This window comes from Micromys minutus, assembly GCF_963924665.1.
Source record: "Micromys minutus genome assembly, chromosome: 3".
Taxonomy (NCBI): domain Eukaryota; kingdom Metazoa; phylum Chordata; class Mammalia; order Rodentia; family Muridae; genus Micromys; species Micromys minutus.
Window position 1 is genome coordinate 61,998,002 of NC_137972.1, and position 14,973 is coordinate 62,012,974.

The following is a 14,973-nucleotide window of genomic DNA, read 5'->3' on the forward strand; positions in this document are numbered from 1 at the left end:
AGGTCTTATGCAGGCAGCCACTGATGCTGTGAATTAAGTGTGTAATAGTCTTACCATATCCAGAAGACACTTTTTTATTCTGTTCCCCCCCCCCCCCCGCTTTTACATTCTTTCTGCCCCCTCCTTCATGATGGTCTTTATGTCTTAGATTTGAAGGTGGAAGTGAGATGTACCATTTGTGGCTGAGCTCTCCATTGACACTCTTTTCACTTTGACCAGTCCCTCAGCTTCTGGATAACCGCTATTGACGGCATCTGATGAATTCTAAAACTGAAGGGATATGACGTAGGGAACAGTTTAATACTAATTCCATTTAGCTAAATAATAGTAGTAGGTTCATTCATTGACCTATGAACCCCAAAAGCATGTGTTATTGACCAGATTTACAGTACCAGGTATGTGTTTCCTCTTGTAGGGAGGGCATTAAATTTAATAAGGAAGAAGAGTTTTACCCCAAAATTCCTTCCATTCTTACACCCACGGACATAGCTTGCCATGCTATTAGAGTTCACAACTAGGTATGACTGTGAACTATTTTTCTTCCCCACAGTGAGCATTGTACCTTCTTAATTATGATGAGATCCATTTCAGAGGGGATAACTATTGAATTAGGCGATTAAAGCAAGTGCTGAATGAGTCTGTAGGATCTCATTTGAGGCATTGTATCCACTAGGACTATAGCGCTCAGCCTGCCTATAGCTTCTAGTAGCATGTCTAAGTTTCCTCCGGCATGAGGGCATTCTGTGCTGTCTCAGTACTTCCATTAAGGAACGCAGGGAAAGTCTAGCCTGGCATGACAGGTAGGGCTATGGAAGCCCTGGGAGGCTGCATGGGTTAGGCTGTTATGGGCATGCTGGGATGTCAGGTCAAGTACCACATGTACAGAGAGATGGTGTCTTCCCATCATCTCATAAGTCCTTTTAAAAATCTCTTTTCTTAAAAGTTTTCACATTACTTTCTGCATATAGTCCTGCCACAAACACTTTAAAAATAGCAGAAGTCCCAGGCCAGCAAGCGTAGTGAGACTGGCTCTAAATAAAGAAATAAGTAAAAATAGTAGCATATGCGCCATCTCTAAGGGATGCTTATTTTCTGCTGGGTCAGAGGGAGCCACTGTGAAAAGCCAGAGGAGTCACTCAAGTGTGGAGTCTCCATACCGGCAGGTATTAGAGCTTTCTCAGCATGCCTCATGATGCTCATTTACGCCTTTCCTTCATCTTTACCTCGGGTATTTTTTTCTTAGTTCTGTCTTCTTCCTTCCAGCTGTGTGTTTTGCTGTGAGTAATTCATTATTCTTGGTGGCAAGTCCCTGTCTGTAAGAAAAGATTGCTTCTGTCTCAGGGTTTCCCGTATGTTTTCTAGGCCAGTGTACACTAGAATGTCCCCCTTCTACCTGAGAGTCTTCTGGATTTGGACAGGGTACCTTCCTTGAGCTTGTCTACCTGTCAATCAGTTATGATTGACATGCTCCTCCTGCTGTAAAGATAACTTACAAGCATTTATGGGCTTGAATAAATACTGTGACACAGAGTCTTGCTAAGGGCATCCTCTAGGCAGAGTGGAAGGCTGGAATCTCTACCTGATGATAGAATTCCAGACCCCTTTAACAGGTACAGCTTGCAGCTCGGTGTAAAGATATTTGTCACCACACCTGATGACCAGAACGAAATCCTTGGGACACTCGATGGAGAGAATTTACTTCTGCAATTTGTACTCTGGCCTCTGCATGCTCATTGTGCCACATCCGTGTCCTTGTCCCCTTATCAATAAATAAAATGTAATAACAAGAGTTTTAAAAGCACAGCTTACTGGGCTTGTGAGTGTGGTTCAAGTGACAGAGGTCTGGATAGCACCCCATTCCTGCCTGCTGTGGATAAATAAGTAAACACAAGCAACTCGGTTATAGCGAGATTAGATTGGGGCTCAGTCACATGTGAACCTGTAGGTAGCAGAGAGGATGCAGGGTAACTTCCAGTTAGCTCTCGGTTTACTGTGTTTTCACACACTCTCATCTCCCTGACTTGGATGCTTACCACTGGTCTTGAAGAGATTCAGAATCAGGTTATCCCTTGTTTGTTCCTGTGGTCAGAACTGCCTACTCTGTATTCCACTGGGTACAATCACATATTATTGGTTTTGTGGCTATTAAAGGCACTGATGGGGCAAACGCTACTGGACACACGATTTGAGCTTTGTTAGGCTACCGTTTGCTTTGGTCAGCATCCATCAACAGTCTGTGTATCCAGACCACTAAGGCAGCACTATGTTTAGGAAAGAAGTAAACAAGACTCCTTTCTTAGAACATCTCAGATTTAAAGAAATGACGCGAGACCGATGTAAGCATCAGTCCATGCCTGTCCTCAGACGGAGCACAGTGCACATGCTGAGCATTGCAGACAAGTTCTTCTGGAGGTAGGAAGCTTCTCTGAGCTTGGGGCTTTCTCCTGTGGAAGCTATCCTCAGCAGCTCTATTGTTTCTTACAACAGCTGTGCTATGGACAACAGTGACTCGGATTCAGATTATTTGGTTATCTGGCAGCAGATCACACAAGAAGACTTGGGGTGTGGAAGATCCTTTAGGATTCTTTTCCTTCTCTGTTACCATCTCCTTCCTCACATTGCAGTGGACCATAGAGGGGGATAAGGGAACGGTTAGCAGTCTTCTCTCATCTGATGACCAGATTTTTCTATTTGTGTGTCCTGGGAATTGAACCTCGGGCTTGGCAGATGCTAACCGCTCTAGATAATGCTGACTTTGAAGGCATGTCTCCAAAATAAACGCCAATATTTTTGGTGTTATTAAAAAGGAAGAAACAACCTTGGGATTCATTTCTTCTGCTCAGACAGTTTGTCAGGCTGCAGTGTTTGTATTCCTCAGCGTGGGTAATTGACGGCTTGCCTTGGTGAAGGAGCTCAATTTCCCTTTGGATGATCAGCCCTGATACTACCACCTGGGTAGCTGTAGTGTAGTGAAACTGGGAAGAGCCACGGGGAAGGAGGGCATCTGGTCATCTGGTCAGCCTTCCTCTCTCTCTCTCTCTCTCTCTCTCTCTCTCTCTCTCTCTCTCTCTCTCTCTCATCTCATTGGTCCTGCATTTGGGGACTTTTGGTAGGAAGCTTCAGTTACATGGTGTCATTCCGATGATTACAGAAGGAATATGTGGAGGCCCCTCCTGGCCAGCTTTCCTTCCATGGAAGCCTATTCACAGGCCCAAGCTGCACATATGGAATGTGAAGGACTTTGGAGTTTTCCCAAGAAGAAAATGAATCAAACTACAAAGCACAAATATAATTTATGGATTATTTTAAATGGGCTTTATCATGTGCGTACACACACACACACACACACACACACACACACACACACACACATTCTTTCATAGCAACTTCCTGATGAGGCGCATGGATTTCTTCAGTTAATCTTTGACATGTCATGTGAATTATTTCTTTGGTTTTAAAAGGAAATACATTCCTGAGAAAAATAAGAACCAAAAGCACATTTCCCATTCCCCCGCCCACACCAAGTCTCTCTGATGCTTCACCTCCTGGGCATGAGCTCTCTCCCAGACCCATCTCTCTGGCTCTCCTCCACCTGATATGTTCTGGACCCTTCACCTCCCTACACTTCGTTGACATTTTCTCATTCCTCTCTGTTTTCAACATGCAGCCTGGAAACCTCTGCAGAACACAGAGGACACTTCAGCCATCAAGTGCCCTCTTTCCATGGTTGGTTAACAAGGGCCTTATGGTCTTTTATTTTCTATTAGTGTTTTACTGTTTACTGAAGTGTTCCATGTCCTCACAGTTAATTTCAGGACCCTTTCCAAGCCTCGGAAAATCTGTCGAGTACTGAGGTAAGGCTCAACCTTCCATAGGAAAGCTTTGCAGATTTCCCCCAAAGTGGCACAATATTTGGCATGTAATTCGAGTAAGGATTCCAGCTGGTAACCTAGTGGGCGAGAGCGGTGATGTAATAACCCATAGCGGTCACTGATGTGGACTGTCTTCCCACCTGGGAACTGAGCTCAGCTGGAGGACAGCTGTGTGTTGTGCTGAAACAATCCTTGCAGCTGCTTGCCACAGTGACATAAGCGAATATTACGATGAGAATGAGCCTCGGGACTAGAGAACACTTGATATGCATGAAGGCTTTGGGTAACTGTCATTTGCAGGTTGAAGAACTGTGCATGGGAGAAAATTTCAGCCAGAGGGGTCATCTTCTCAGACTACTAGTGTGTTTGGCACGTGTGACAGTTAAGATGATATATATATATATATAAAACTCTACACATTCTTTTCCTTAAAAAAATTAAGTTATGTTCCACCATGAGGCAGTTTCTTCTATATGCTGTTTGTAACGGGCTTCTTGTTACAGTTAGAATAAGTAGATTGGGGAAACTGTTTCACAATTAGGAAATGCACCTGCCATAATTTCTTCTAGTTCCCAGTCCCCATCTCTCCAAATTTAAGGGGACTGTAGAGCTTACAGGTCTGCTCTCCTCCTATCATTTACTTTCCCATTTCTTTTCTGGACTTTGTTCCATTATGAAGTTTAGGTGGGTCTGGAACTTGCAGTGTAGATCAGACTGGTCTTAAGTTCAAGACCCGCCTTCTTCACCTCCTAAGTGCTAGGATTATAGATATGAGTGGTCACACCAGGAATGTGTCTTTCTTGTTAAAATAAATGTAGGGTCTTGTTTGAGCAGACTGTGAAATGTTCAGTAATCTCCACACATAAATGAATTTGAGAAGGAAAATGATCTGGTCTTCGTTTTTATAACTTGGAGTCAGCATTTTTCTTCTAAGACACCTGCTTCTTGATATCTGCAAGGTTTGTTTAAAGGACCCTGATTTCAACTTCAGGTATTCAAGTCTTCATGCTGACATTGCATCTGTGCCTATTAAATTATCCCTAGAAGATTTATAATAATAGCTAATGCAATATGGAGTAACATCAGGTTAAAATTGGGTTCTGGGAAACTGTGTTAACAGTACCCTCCAATAGGCATCAGCCATGTCTCCTCGAGTGGACATTATAGATTTAGGTAAATTCTGCTGATGTTACATTTTAGGCAAATTAGAGGCCTTTAAGATGTATACATTCAGATCTTTAGAGGCCGTGAGTCTATTGGTTTGCATGGCAGAGAGAAGGAAGGCATTAATGTGATAATCATCTGTAGGGAGGCTGTTTTGGATGACATGATTAGGACAGTGTGGTCACAATGGTCCTTAAAGCACAGAAGAGAAAGGCAGTAAGAAGCCAGTTCAAGCAGAGACCTGGCACTGTTGCTGGTTTTGAAAATGGGGTGCACATTAAGGAATAGAGGTGTCCTATAGAACATGGGGGCAGGGAGACAGACAGAGAGAGAGAGAAAAAAAAGAGAGAGACGGGGGGGGGGGGATGGAGGGAGAGAAAGAGTGGGGAGAGAGAGACAGGGAGGGAGGGGGAGAGAGGGGGAGGGAGGGAGAGAGAGGGGAAGGGAGGGAGAGAGACAGAGGGAGGGAGAGGGAGGGAGACAGAGACAGAGAGAAAGACAGAGAGGGAGGGAGGGAGGAGGAGGAAGGGAGACACACACACACACACACACACACACAGAGAGAGAGAGAGAGAGAGAGAGAGAGAGAGAGAGAGAGAGAGAGAGAGAGAGACTATGAGAAACCTCTGCCTGGGCCTTCAAATCTCTACTGGGTTCTTGAATTTGCTCATTTGTTGGGATTCTTGCCTAAAGAACTGTAGACAATACATTGGAATGAATTAGCTACTAATTTTTTCGAAATCTGGTATAGCAGTAAGAAAGGCCAGTGGCATATACAGAAGAGTTCCTCTAGGGATTCAAACAGCAGCTCAGGGGCACAGCCCAGCAGTATTCTCCCTGTAGCATGAAGTAACCCCAAGAACTTTGGATGATGGGCTATGTCATTTCCACAGTGCATTTTGCAGTTTTTGTACTGTTCTCCAAGAAGGAAGTATCCAGATGGAAAGGTCCCAAGTAATTCTAGCTTAAGCAACATCTTGCTAACTTAATATAGGAAAGTAGTTTTTACCAAGCCTACCAAATGAACAAGGGCAGTTTTGTGTTTGCTGTTGAACCTTGTTGAACCCAGTCATGCGAAACACATGTCTTCTTTGTTCATAAGAATGCTGATGAGACCCTTGGCTTTAGACTACCAGGAAGTATCCAGCCTTCCGTCCAGTGCTGGCAACCAGCTACTTAATAACCTGGATTGATTTTTGTGCCATCCCATTAGCCAACGAAGTTGGGGTCAGAACTAAGTATTGGGGCCACGACACCACTGCTACCCTATTGTGTGGAATGTAGGGAGAACAGGCCAGAGCAGGTGCAGTGACCAGAAAGGTAGGTTTTCTGGAGCTGCAGAGAACAGAAAGGTATGTTTTCTGAAGAAGCAGTTCTTCCCCCACCAGATTGGACGAGGAACCCCACAGGTAAATTTAGGTCTGATAAACAGGTGCTCAGGTGCTGGTATTGCTTCCTGGGCGATGAGCAGAAATGGTTTTGTGTGTCTTAGAGATTCACAAACTTTTATATGTCGCACGATATATACCCAGCTTTATTGCCTGTCGTACCGACACTGTACTAGTTCATTACCTGTTTTGCACTTGAGGATGCGTAGTCCAAACCCAGTGGGTTGTGCAGCTCATGACATCTCATGCCAGGGTTTAAGGAGAGAAATAACCTCTGTGTACTGGGACTCTGGTTTCTGCCTTGCAGTCGGCTCACCTGGGGCATGGGTTGCTGTTGGCTGAATGGCCTGCTCATTAGAGACATGCATTAAATCCCATAATGTACAGAGCACAGTGTGGATTAATTCATACTTTCATGAAGACTCTGCGTGAACTCCCGTCTCCCCGGAGGCACCTAACAGTTATCTCTTTTAAGGTCAGTTATTTCAATTGGGACACGTTTCCATTCATTTCCTTTCATCCAGTGCAGACTCATCAAGTCCAAGGTCACTATGTATGCCCAGTTGGGTAGCACAGGTAACTCACTTTCCCACTAATTATTCAAGTGATTTCAGGAATGCTCTCATTTGTAAGCACAACTTCTGTGACCTTAGGTCCCACTGCCACACGGGGTGTGTGTGTAGAATTTGCACACACTGTTGGTGGTAATGCAAATTAGTCCTAAAGAACACCATGGCCATCCCTCAAAGGCATACAATGATGCTCACTCTGGTTAGCACACATTCTAATAGTGGGATAATTCTGGAAAGAGTAAAATGTCCTAAGTAAGAGGAAGACATATCTATTAAGGATGCACAAAGATTATGTCTCCTTTGGGTTTAAAAAATCAGATAGAATTATGTGACCCAGTTATCCCACTTTGTCCAAACCATGCACGTCAGTGTGTGGAAGACAGATCTACAGCACCTCGATATTAGGGTACCCGTTTTTTTTTTTTTTTTTTTTTTTTTGCAGCAACAGGCAAGGACGGTCCAGAGGAGAAGGTGCTAAGTGAAATAACTCAGACACAGAAATACCACTTCCTACTTGTATATTCTCTGCACATATGGGATCTAAAACAGTGGAGCTCATAGCTGCAGGACGTTGTCGGAAGGTTAACAGAAACTGAGGACTGAGGGAGTTGGAGATGATGATAAATTCTGTTAGGGAGAAAGAACCCATTACTACTGTTAATGTGAAGGATATGCTAATTCGCTTGATCCTGTCATTCCGCGGGGCACACATATCCCATCATAGTGCACTCCATAATTTATATAAGAAGTTGAAAAAGTGGAGACAGGGAAGGAGGAGAGAATGAGAGAGAAAGAGAGACAGAGACACAGAGAGAGAGGCAGAGAGAGACACAGAGATAGAGACAGAGAGAGATAGAGACAGAGAGAGAACCAGACATAGAGACAGACAGACAGACACACACACACACACACACACACACACACACACACACACACACACACACACACAGAGAGAGAGAGAGAGAGAGAGAGAGAGAGAGAGAGAGACTGAGGCCTTAAAGGGAGGAAGAGTTGTCTGGGTGTAAAGTTGTTGGAAGTTTGAGTAAACAGAAAGTGCTCATGTGTCCAGAGCGTCAGAAGCCTGAGGCATTTACAGAAGCACAGGACCCACTACTACAGTCTTGCTCTTCCAGCCTTTTCATTGTCAGTGCTGTTTTTGCATACATTTAAATATTTTTCTTTTAAAAGGTTTTGCACAGGAATGTAATTGTTGCACCTTTATTTCACTTTGGTTTTTGTTTGTTCTTTTTGACTGTGACTGTTCTCATTTGTTCTAGCCAGGCCTCACAGAGCGCAGTGTCTTACTGACAAGATAAATAAATAAATAAACAAACAAACAAACAAACAAATAAGTAAAGAAAGAAAGAAAGGAAGGAAGGAAGAAAAAACAAACAAAAACTCTAAAATGGATTGAAGGTGATGTATTGATTGAGTGTTCTGATTTAAAACTGCACTAAGTGCGTCGTTAGGTAAACCCGTAATACTGGCTGGAATACGAGCAGCAAGGCTGAGCATGGAGCCCTGAACATGAAGAACTGTTGCTGACCTTCCGGTGGTTGACTTAAGTGTTGGGAGAGGGCCGGAAGGTGAGCAGCTATGGTCTAGCACTTAGAGTTTGTTTATGAATCCACCCATCCAGTTGGTCTGGATCAGACCCACCCACACTGCTGGTCCTGGGCCACGCCTTCCCAGTGTTTTTACTTTTATTTCTTTACGGACTGTGTTGATGTCGATTAGTTGAATGTTTTGTTTGGTTCTTGTTTTAAACAAAAGTTTTGTTTATTTATTATTTTAACTTTTGTGGTTCATCTCAAGTTGCTGGCTACCTAAGATTTCCTCAGCCCTCCTTCTCTGAAGGAGGGAAACGCTTAACGTGAAGGGGTGAACCTGCTGGTCCAGATGGGGCCTCCAGGTGGGGTTATTCTTTCTGGCTTGTGGATCTGAGGGGGCATGTCAGATCTAAGAGTGGGGATTTGGCAAGCTGTCAGGATGTCTTGGGGGCTGGGCTGTGTGTCCCCACACAGACTGTGTTCTCTGGCCTTAGGAACCTGGAAGCTGTTGTGTCAGATAGCAATCTAGCACTTCACAGGCAGAACAAAAGGGCTCGTGTTTTTTTTTTTTTTTTTTTTTTTTTGCTGGTGATTTGAAGTTCCCATTTGTTCTGGTGTGCCCCGGCCATTTGGTAAACTGTCCAGACCGGCGTTGGAAGGCCATCGGATTCCCTAACTCTTCATACCTTTCAATATGTTCCGGTGATATGTCATTCATAGGCGCTTTCTTTTTCTTTCTAGAACAGATGATCTAAACAGCTATCTTTAAGGGTCTTGGAGGACCCTCCAGATTTCTGGCCAGAGGTAGAAGAGGGCTGACCAAATGTGCTGCCTCTTTCTACACGGCAGGAGATGGGATTGATCTGGGTCTGGCCCTTCCTGGGATTCAGGCCCTCAAGCAGGAGGGACACGTTGTTCCAGGTACTTCCAGTGTACATTTTACCCCAGAGAGAGACCAGAATTTTTTTTTTTTTTGTTGTTGGCTTTAGGGTTCATTTTTTTCCCACTATGCTGGATTTTTGTTGCCAAGCCTACCCACTGTGGGTGGCACAGGCAAGCTTTGCCAGCAGGTTATTTGTAATCAGTAACAAGAGGAAGGCAGCTAGTGAGGGCTTCCCCTGTCCTGTTAAGAATCTAGCTTCCCCCTTTTGAGGTCCAACAGTCTTTGTAGAGGTTGCATTTTTACAAAGGCCAAGTACACCACAGCAAAGTGTCATCTCATTCTTCATCGAAGCCTGATGTAACAGAGGGTGATCTTTCTGGGTGACAAACTTATAGTTTGACGGATGTCATTGTAGAGTGTGACCAAACAGAACCAGTGCTCAGGGTGAAAGTGGTGCTTGGCTGTGTTGTGCAGTTCAGAAGGGGTACCTTAAGTTCTCATTTCCCACCGGAAGACAGTTGATATGTGTTACGGGTGTCAAGTACTCATGTAAAGAAACTTGCTTGGGGTTATCTGCCCAAGACACTATACCTTAGTAGAGCCTGTGGGACTACTCCCAATTGTCCAGTGCTGAAGAGTCCGGTGCTAGACCAGACTGAAGATGTGTCAACTCTGTGAGAGAGTCTTTAAAATAGTAATTTAAAATAAAAAATAACAGTACAAACTTGTAAAGTGGGAGAGAAGGGAAGGAGGAACTTGAGTTGAGGTCAACAGACTCTTTGAAAATTGTGTGGAGATCTAGAGCTTGCAACCCCCACAGGGCTAGTAAGGGCTTCTCCAAACCTGGTCAGTGGAACAAGGAGTCCAGAGAATTGTATTTTGTGAAACCTTTTCTGAAGCAAGCAAGCAAATAAACAAAACCTAAAGTGTGCTGTAATGCAGAAGAATCTAGAAATGTATGAGAGGATCTAACTACAAACAGACATTGATTATCTAGATTGGCTGATGATTCCTTCTCTGAAATTTGTAAGACCAACATTTTTCAGATTTTTATTTTTCTGACTTGGATGTTAATGTATACACAATGAATTGTCTTCGGCTAGGACACAAGTTTAAAACACGAATGTCATTGTCATTTGTATATTTGTATGCCCCATGTACATAGCATAAGGGAAATTTCATTCGATGCTCTCAGCATACTTTTGCTTTGACTGTAACATATCTCACGAAACCTGATCAAATTTCCTCTTCTAGAATTGTGCGGACACTCAAAACCTTTTTGATGTTTTGTTTAAAGTACCTAGTATGAATGTAGAACACACACAAAGAAGCCTGTACAGGGACAGGCAGAATGGGCTGGCCATGTACTGGAGGGAGGGAGGAGAACAGATGGCTTCGGTGCTGTCTAGATGGTCCAGAGGGTTTAGGTGCTTGCCTGCAAGACTGAGGACTGTAGTTCAATTCCAGGAAGAACAACATGGTAAACTAACAATTGCAAACTCTCTCTCTCTCTCTCTCTCTCTCTCTCTCTCTCTCTCTCTCTCTCTCTCTCTCTCTCTCTTTCTCACACACACACACACACAAGTTAAAATTTAGGGAATACACACATACACCCACACCCACACTTTGTCTCTCTCTCACACACACACTACATAAATATGATTAAAAATTTGACAATATCTAGCTGTTTTTCAAAGTATCCAAGGTCTAAGACATTGAATGAATAAGTTTGATTCTATGTTGCACAGTATGGTTGGGTGACTATACTTAATGTCTATTTCAAGATTGCTGAGTTGATTTTAATGTCTCTTTCTGTAAACATACAAAGATGTGTGATGGTTGATATGTTCCATAGCTTGTCTTGACTGTGCATATACATCAGCATGACACATTGTACCCACACATGTATATTGACAGTTATTAATAATTTCAAATCTAAAACATAAAAAAATGAAAGCATGTTTCTCGAGATGTAGGAAGAAGGAAATCTGTTCATTAAGAATTTAGGTTCCTCCTGCCACAAACTATCCCTCTGCCTGGCCAGCCAGTCCCAGATGAAACAGCATTCAGTTAGAGCACACCAGTCCAATATATCTGTGGCTGTAGCAACCTGCGTATGCCCTTCTAACTGTGAGGGTCACCTATAGATTGATCCATTAGCAGAGGCTATGTCCCACAATGCCCATGGAGGATTATAGTCCCCCCTGGTGACTCGTCTTTAAGGCATTTATGTATGTACAAAAATATCATAGTCACCCAGTGGAGCCCTCCAGATTCTAGTCAGAGTTGTGGATACACACAGGGTCACCACTAGATCTATGACATACCATCTATGATGAATGGCTTTGAGTTAATCCTTCAGCCTCAATCACTTGAGAGTTACAATTACAGGTGGGTACCATCACAACTGGCTTCTATTTAAGTGCCCGAGGGGTGATGTAAGAGACTGATACCTAACCACTTGTAAAGTACATTCTCTACGGAAAGGGAAATGTAATTTGTAAAGTTATAGGCAAGAACAGCAGCTTAGCATCATGCATTTCTCAGCATTCTTTCCAGTCGGACAACCTACAATTACAAGATGCGTGTTAACTAATTGGGGGGCATTCAGTGACTCCCAGCTGGGTGTTATATTAATCTTCTTTGCCTGTCAGTTTCTTCAAATTTGGAGAGAGGATAGCACAGCTCACAGGAACACAATAGGGACAACACAGTCATCTTGGGGTTCTCTGATCATGGCTTTCAGTTTTAGAGGATGGCAGTTTGCTGTGAATTCTAATACCATTGCTTATTCTCTGAAAATAATTGATGGGGGCAATTTCTTTAGGGGCTGCCAGCCCTCTTACTTTTCTGAAGAAAGCTGGGAGGTGAACTCCAAGCTTAAATGACAGAGGTGTCTTGTCACCCTACAAGTAGCATCAGAAGAAATTGCATCCTAGTAACACTTTTAAATTTTATATGTAACAACCCTTTTCCTCCAGTGCCTGCATCCACCAAGACATACCCTGTTTATTTACGATCCCAGAGTGATCATAATTGTGTAGCCTGCCGTGATTTAGGACATTTGCTGTAAATAAATTATCAGGACATGTTGCTCTGGTGGCATTTTTAGAGAGCCTCTTTTTTTTTTTTTTTTTTTTTTTTGGCTAAAAAGAGGTTGATTTTTACGATGTCTGATTCTGCATTGTGGCATCGGTTGGGGTGGGCTGGGGTGGGCTGGGGTGGGCTGGGGTAGGCTGGGAGGGGGTGCTTTCAGCGAGGGGCTTCAGCAAGCCTCAGGAAGCAGCTTCATTATGGATGCAGGTTGCTCCTCTTTGTGTGTGAGAAAGACCATTTATTTGCCTTCCTGGTGGTCAGACTTCTCATAAGGCGGAAGGGAGGGCGGGAGGACCCTTGTGATCAAGTCCTTTAACATATCCTTTAACATGTAGTTCTGATCTGGAGGAACGAAGGGCATTGGGAAAATGGAAGTTTGGACGAACTGTTCTCCATCTTCCACTGCCCACCCAGGGTGCCATGTGTCCAGGTTTCTGGGAGAGACCTTGACTTCATACAGGTGTGTGGGCAGCACTAGTCCCATGGACACACATGGAGGGCAGCTCTGATATCAGTCCTGAGAAGCTGAGCCTGCAGAGGTTAGGGGACCTCTACGGGGAAAGGTACAAGGAAGGGTACCTACCTCGCTAACCCTGGGCTCATTTTCTTTGCTTCCATGACAAAATCTTCCAGAAAGACCTACAGGAAGCTCTAGCTGTCCGTTCTTTAGACACCCCTTCACCTTGCCTTGGAAAGAACCTGGTATCATGTTAGAAAGCAGACAGAGCCTGAGTCTGATAAAAAAGAACCATAACTTTTGACTTGTGGCATCTGGCCACTTCGGGAGAGTATGGAGTCAGACAATAGAACTCACACCTAGAGGAGTCAAGACGCACAAGAATAGTTACAGAAGTGCAGAGAACAGTGAGCACTTAGAAGTGGTGAAAGTGCTTCTGATAGGAAGGACTGAAAACTGAGAGGTAAGTGCAACAGTTACAGTGCTGGACCTATATAGGGAGAGAAGAAACCTGAGTGCAGTCCCGAGTGACTGTGTGTTGTTGACTTGGTACAGCCATGTCCGGGACCTCAGAGCCTCAGACCCATGAAGGACATGGCAATACCTTCTTTCTGGGGGTGAAACTCAGAGGACACCAGCAACACTTTTCCTTCTTGTCCACGTGTGAATATTGTAGTGCATGCGGAATGCGTACACTGTTGCTTTTCCCCTCTACTGTATTTAGGGAATACAAACTGCTCCTCTGCAGAGACTGATCCTACGGAGACTAGCTAAACCTACCTTCTTGATCCAGCTGTGTGTCACAACTGTGCCTCCTTGCTTTTCTTCATGTAATAACCCTGCCTTTGTGACCTACCTTTATGTAATAACCCAGCTGCCTTGAGCCTTCTGTATATACTAACCTTGCTTCTTTATTTCTCTTGTATGTAATAAGTCTACCTTCTTGTTCTGCAGCTGTGTGCAATAGCCCTGCCTCCCTTGTTCAACTCCATATGGCAAACACACTGAGCTTCCAGGGTGCTGTTGTTTGTCTAGCAGGGAACGAAACAAGCTTTGCTCTCCGTCTGGCTCTCTCCACTCCCTCATGGTCCTAGTCAGTTCCAAAGCCCTGGAAGCTGTACAAGGACTTAGAACAAACAAGCAAACAAAACCAAAAGCAAAACAAAAAACAAAACCCAACAAAAACTCCATCCTTCCCCTCACCCCAAGGAGCATTTGTTTTCCTACAGTATTAGGGATCAAACTTAGGATACTGTGTACTCTGAGGAAATTGCATCCCCAGTCCCAGTTATATTCAGCCACATCCCCAGTAAACCACAGTGTATATTTTAAGGAGTGAACAAGAGTAAGACCATATATCATTTTCCTTGGCCCTACATGGGACTTTACAGAAATGTCTTGTCATTCAACAGGTGGGATCAGAAGGAACTGCATATTAATAGCACATTTCAACTCATATGTTACAAGCCTTTTATTCAAGTGTGCACCCATCAAGATATGGCAGGGTTTCTTTGTAGACTTTGAGTGATGTTAAGTGTACAGCTTGTCATGATTTAGGACATTTGCAATAAGTACATTACCCAGAAAAGTTGCTCTGGTGGTATTTTTTAAAAAGCCTTTGGTTGTTGTGGGTAAGAGTTTGCTTTCATAATATCTAATTCTTGATTGTGGAGAGAAGGTAGCACCCAGAGTGGTGTTGGCTGGAGCCAATTGGAAGGAATGCTTTTAGGGAGGAACAGCAGCAAGCCTGTCTGGTCCCACCCAAAGGGTTCTATTACCAGAGTTGTTTAAAAGACGAGAAAAAAATTTTTTTTTTTTTTTTTTTTTTGCATCAGACACTGAAACCAGTGTGACTCACAAGTATTCCAAAGCAAACAATGTCGAAGCTCACTCATCACATGTCTGAGTCTCAAGGGCATAGCCTTGAGGCTTCTCTTACCCAGAGAGAGGGGATGCCTCAGTAAATTATCAGGAAAGTTCTTCCCTATTTC

The 14,973-nt window shown here is 43.7% G+C and overlaps 1 protein-coding gene across 1 annotated transcript in view; it reads left to right on the forward strand.

Annotated features, from left to right (window-relative positions):
• Positions 1–1,119: 1,119 nt before the first annotated feature.
• The window catches only part of ATP10A (ATPase phospholipid transporting 10A (putative)), a gene marked incomplete at its 3' end in the record, with an annotated part of 92,619 nt that continues 78,765 nt past the window's right edge, over positions 1,120–14,973 (forward strand). The window contains exon 1 of the mRNA XM_080914448.1: positions 1,120–1,163. The remainder of the gene's footprint in view (positions 1,164–14,973) is intronic.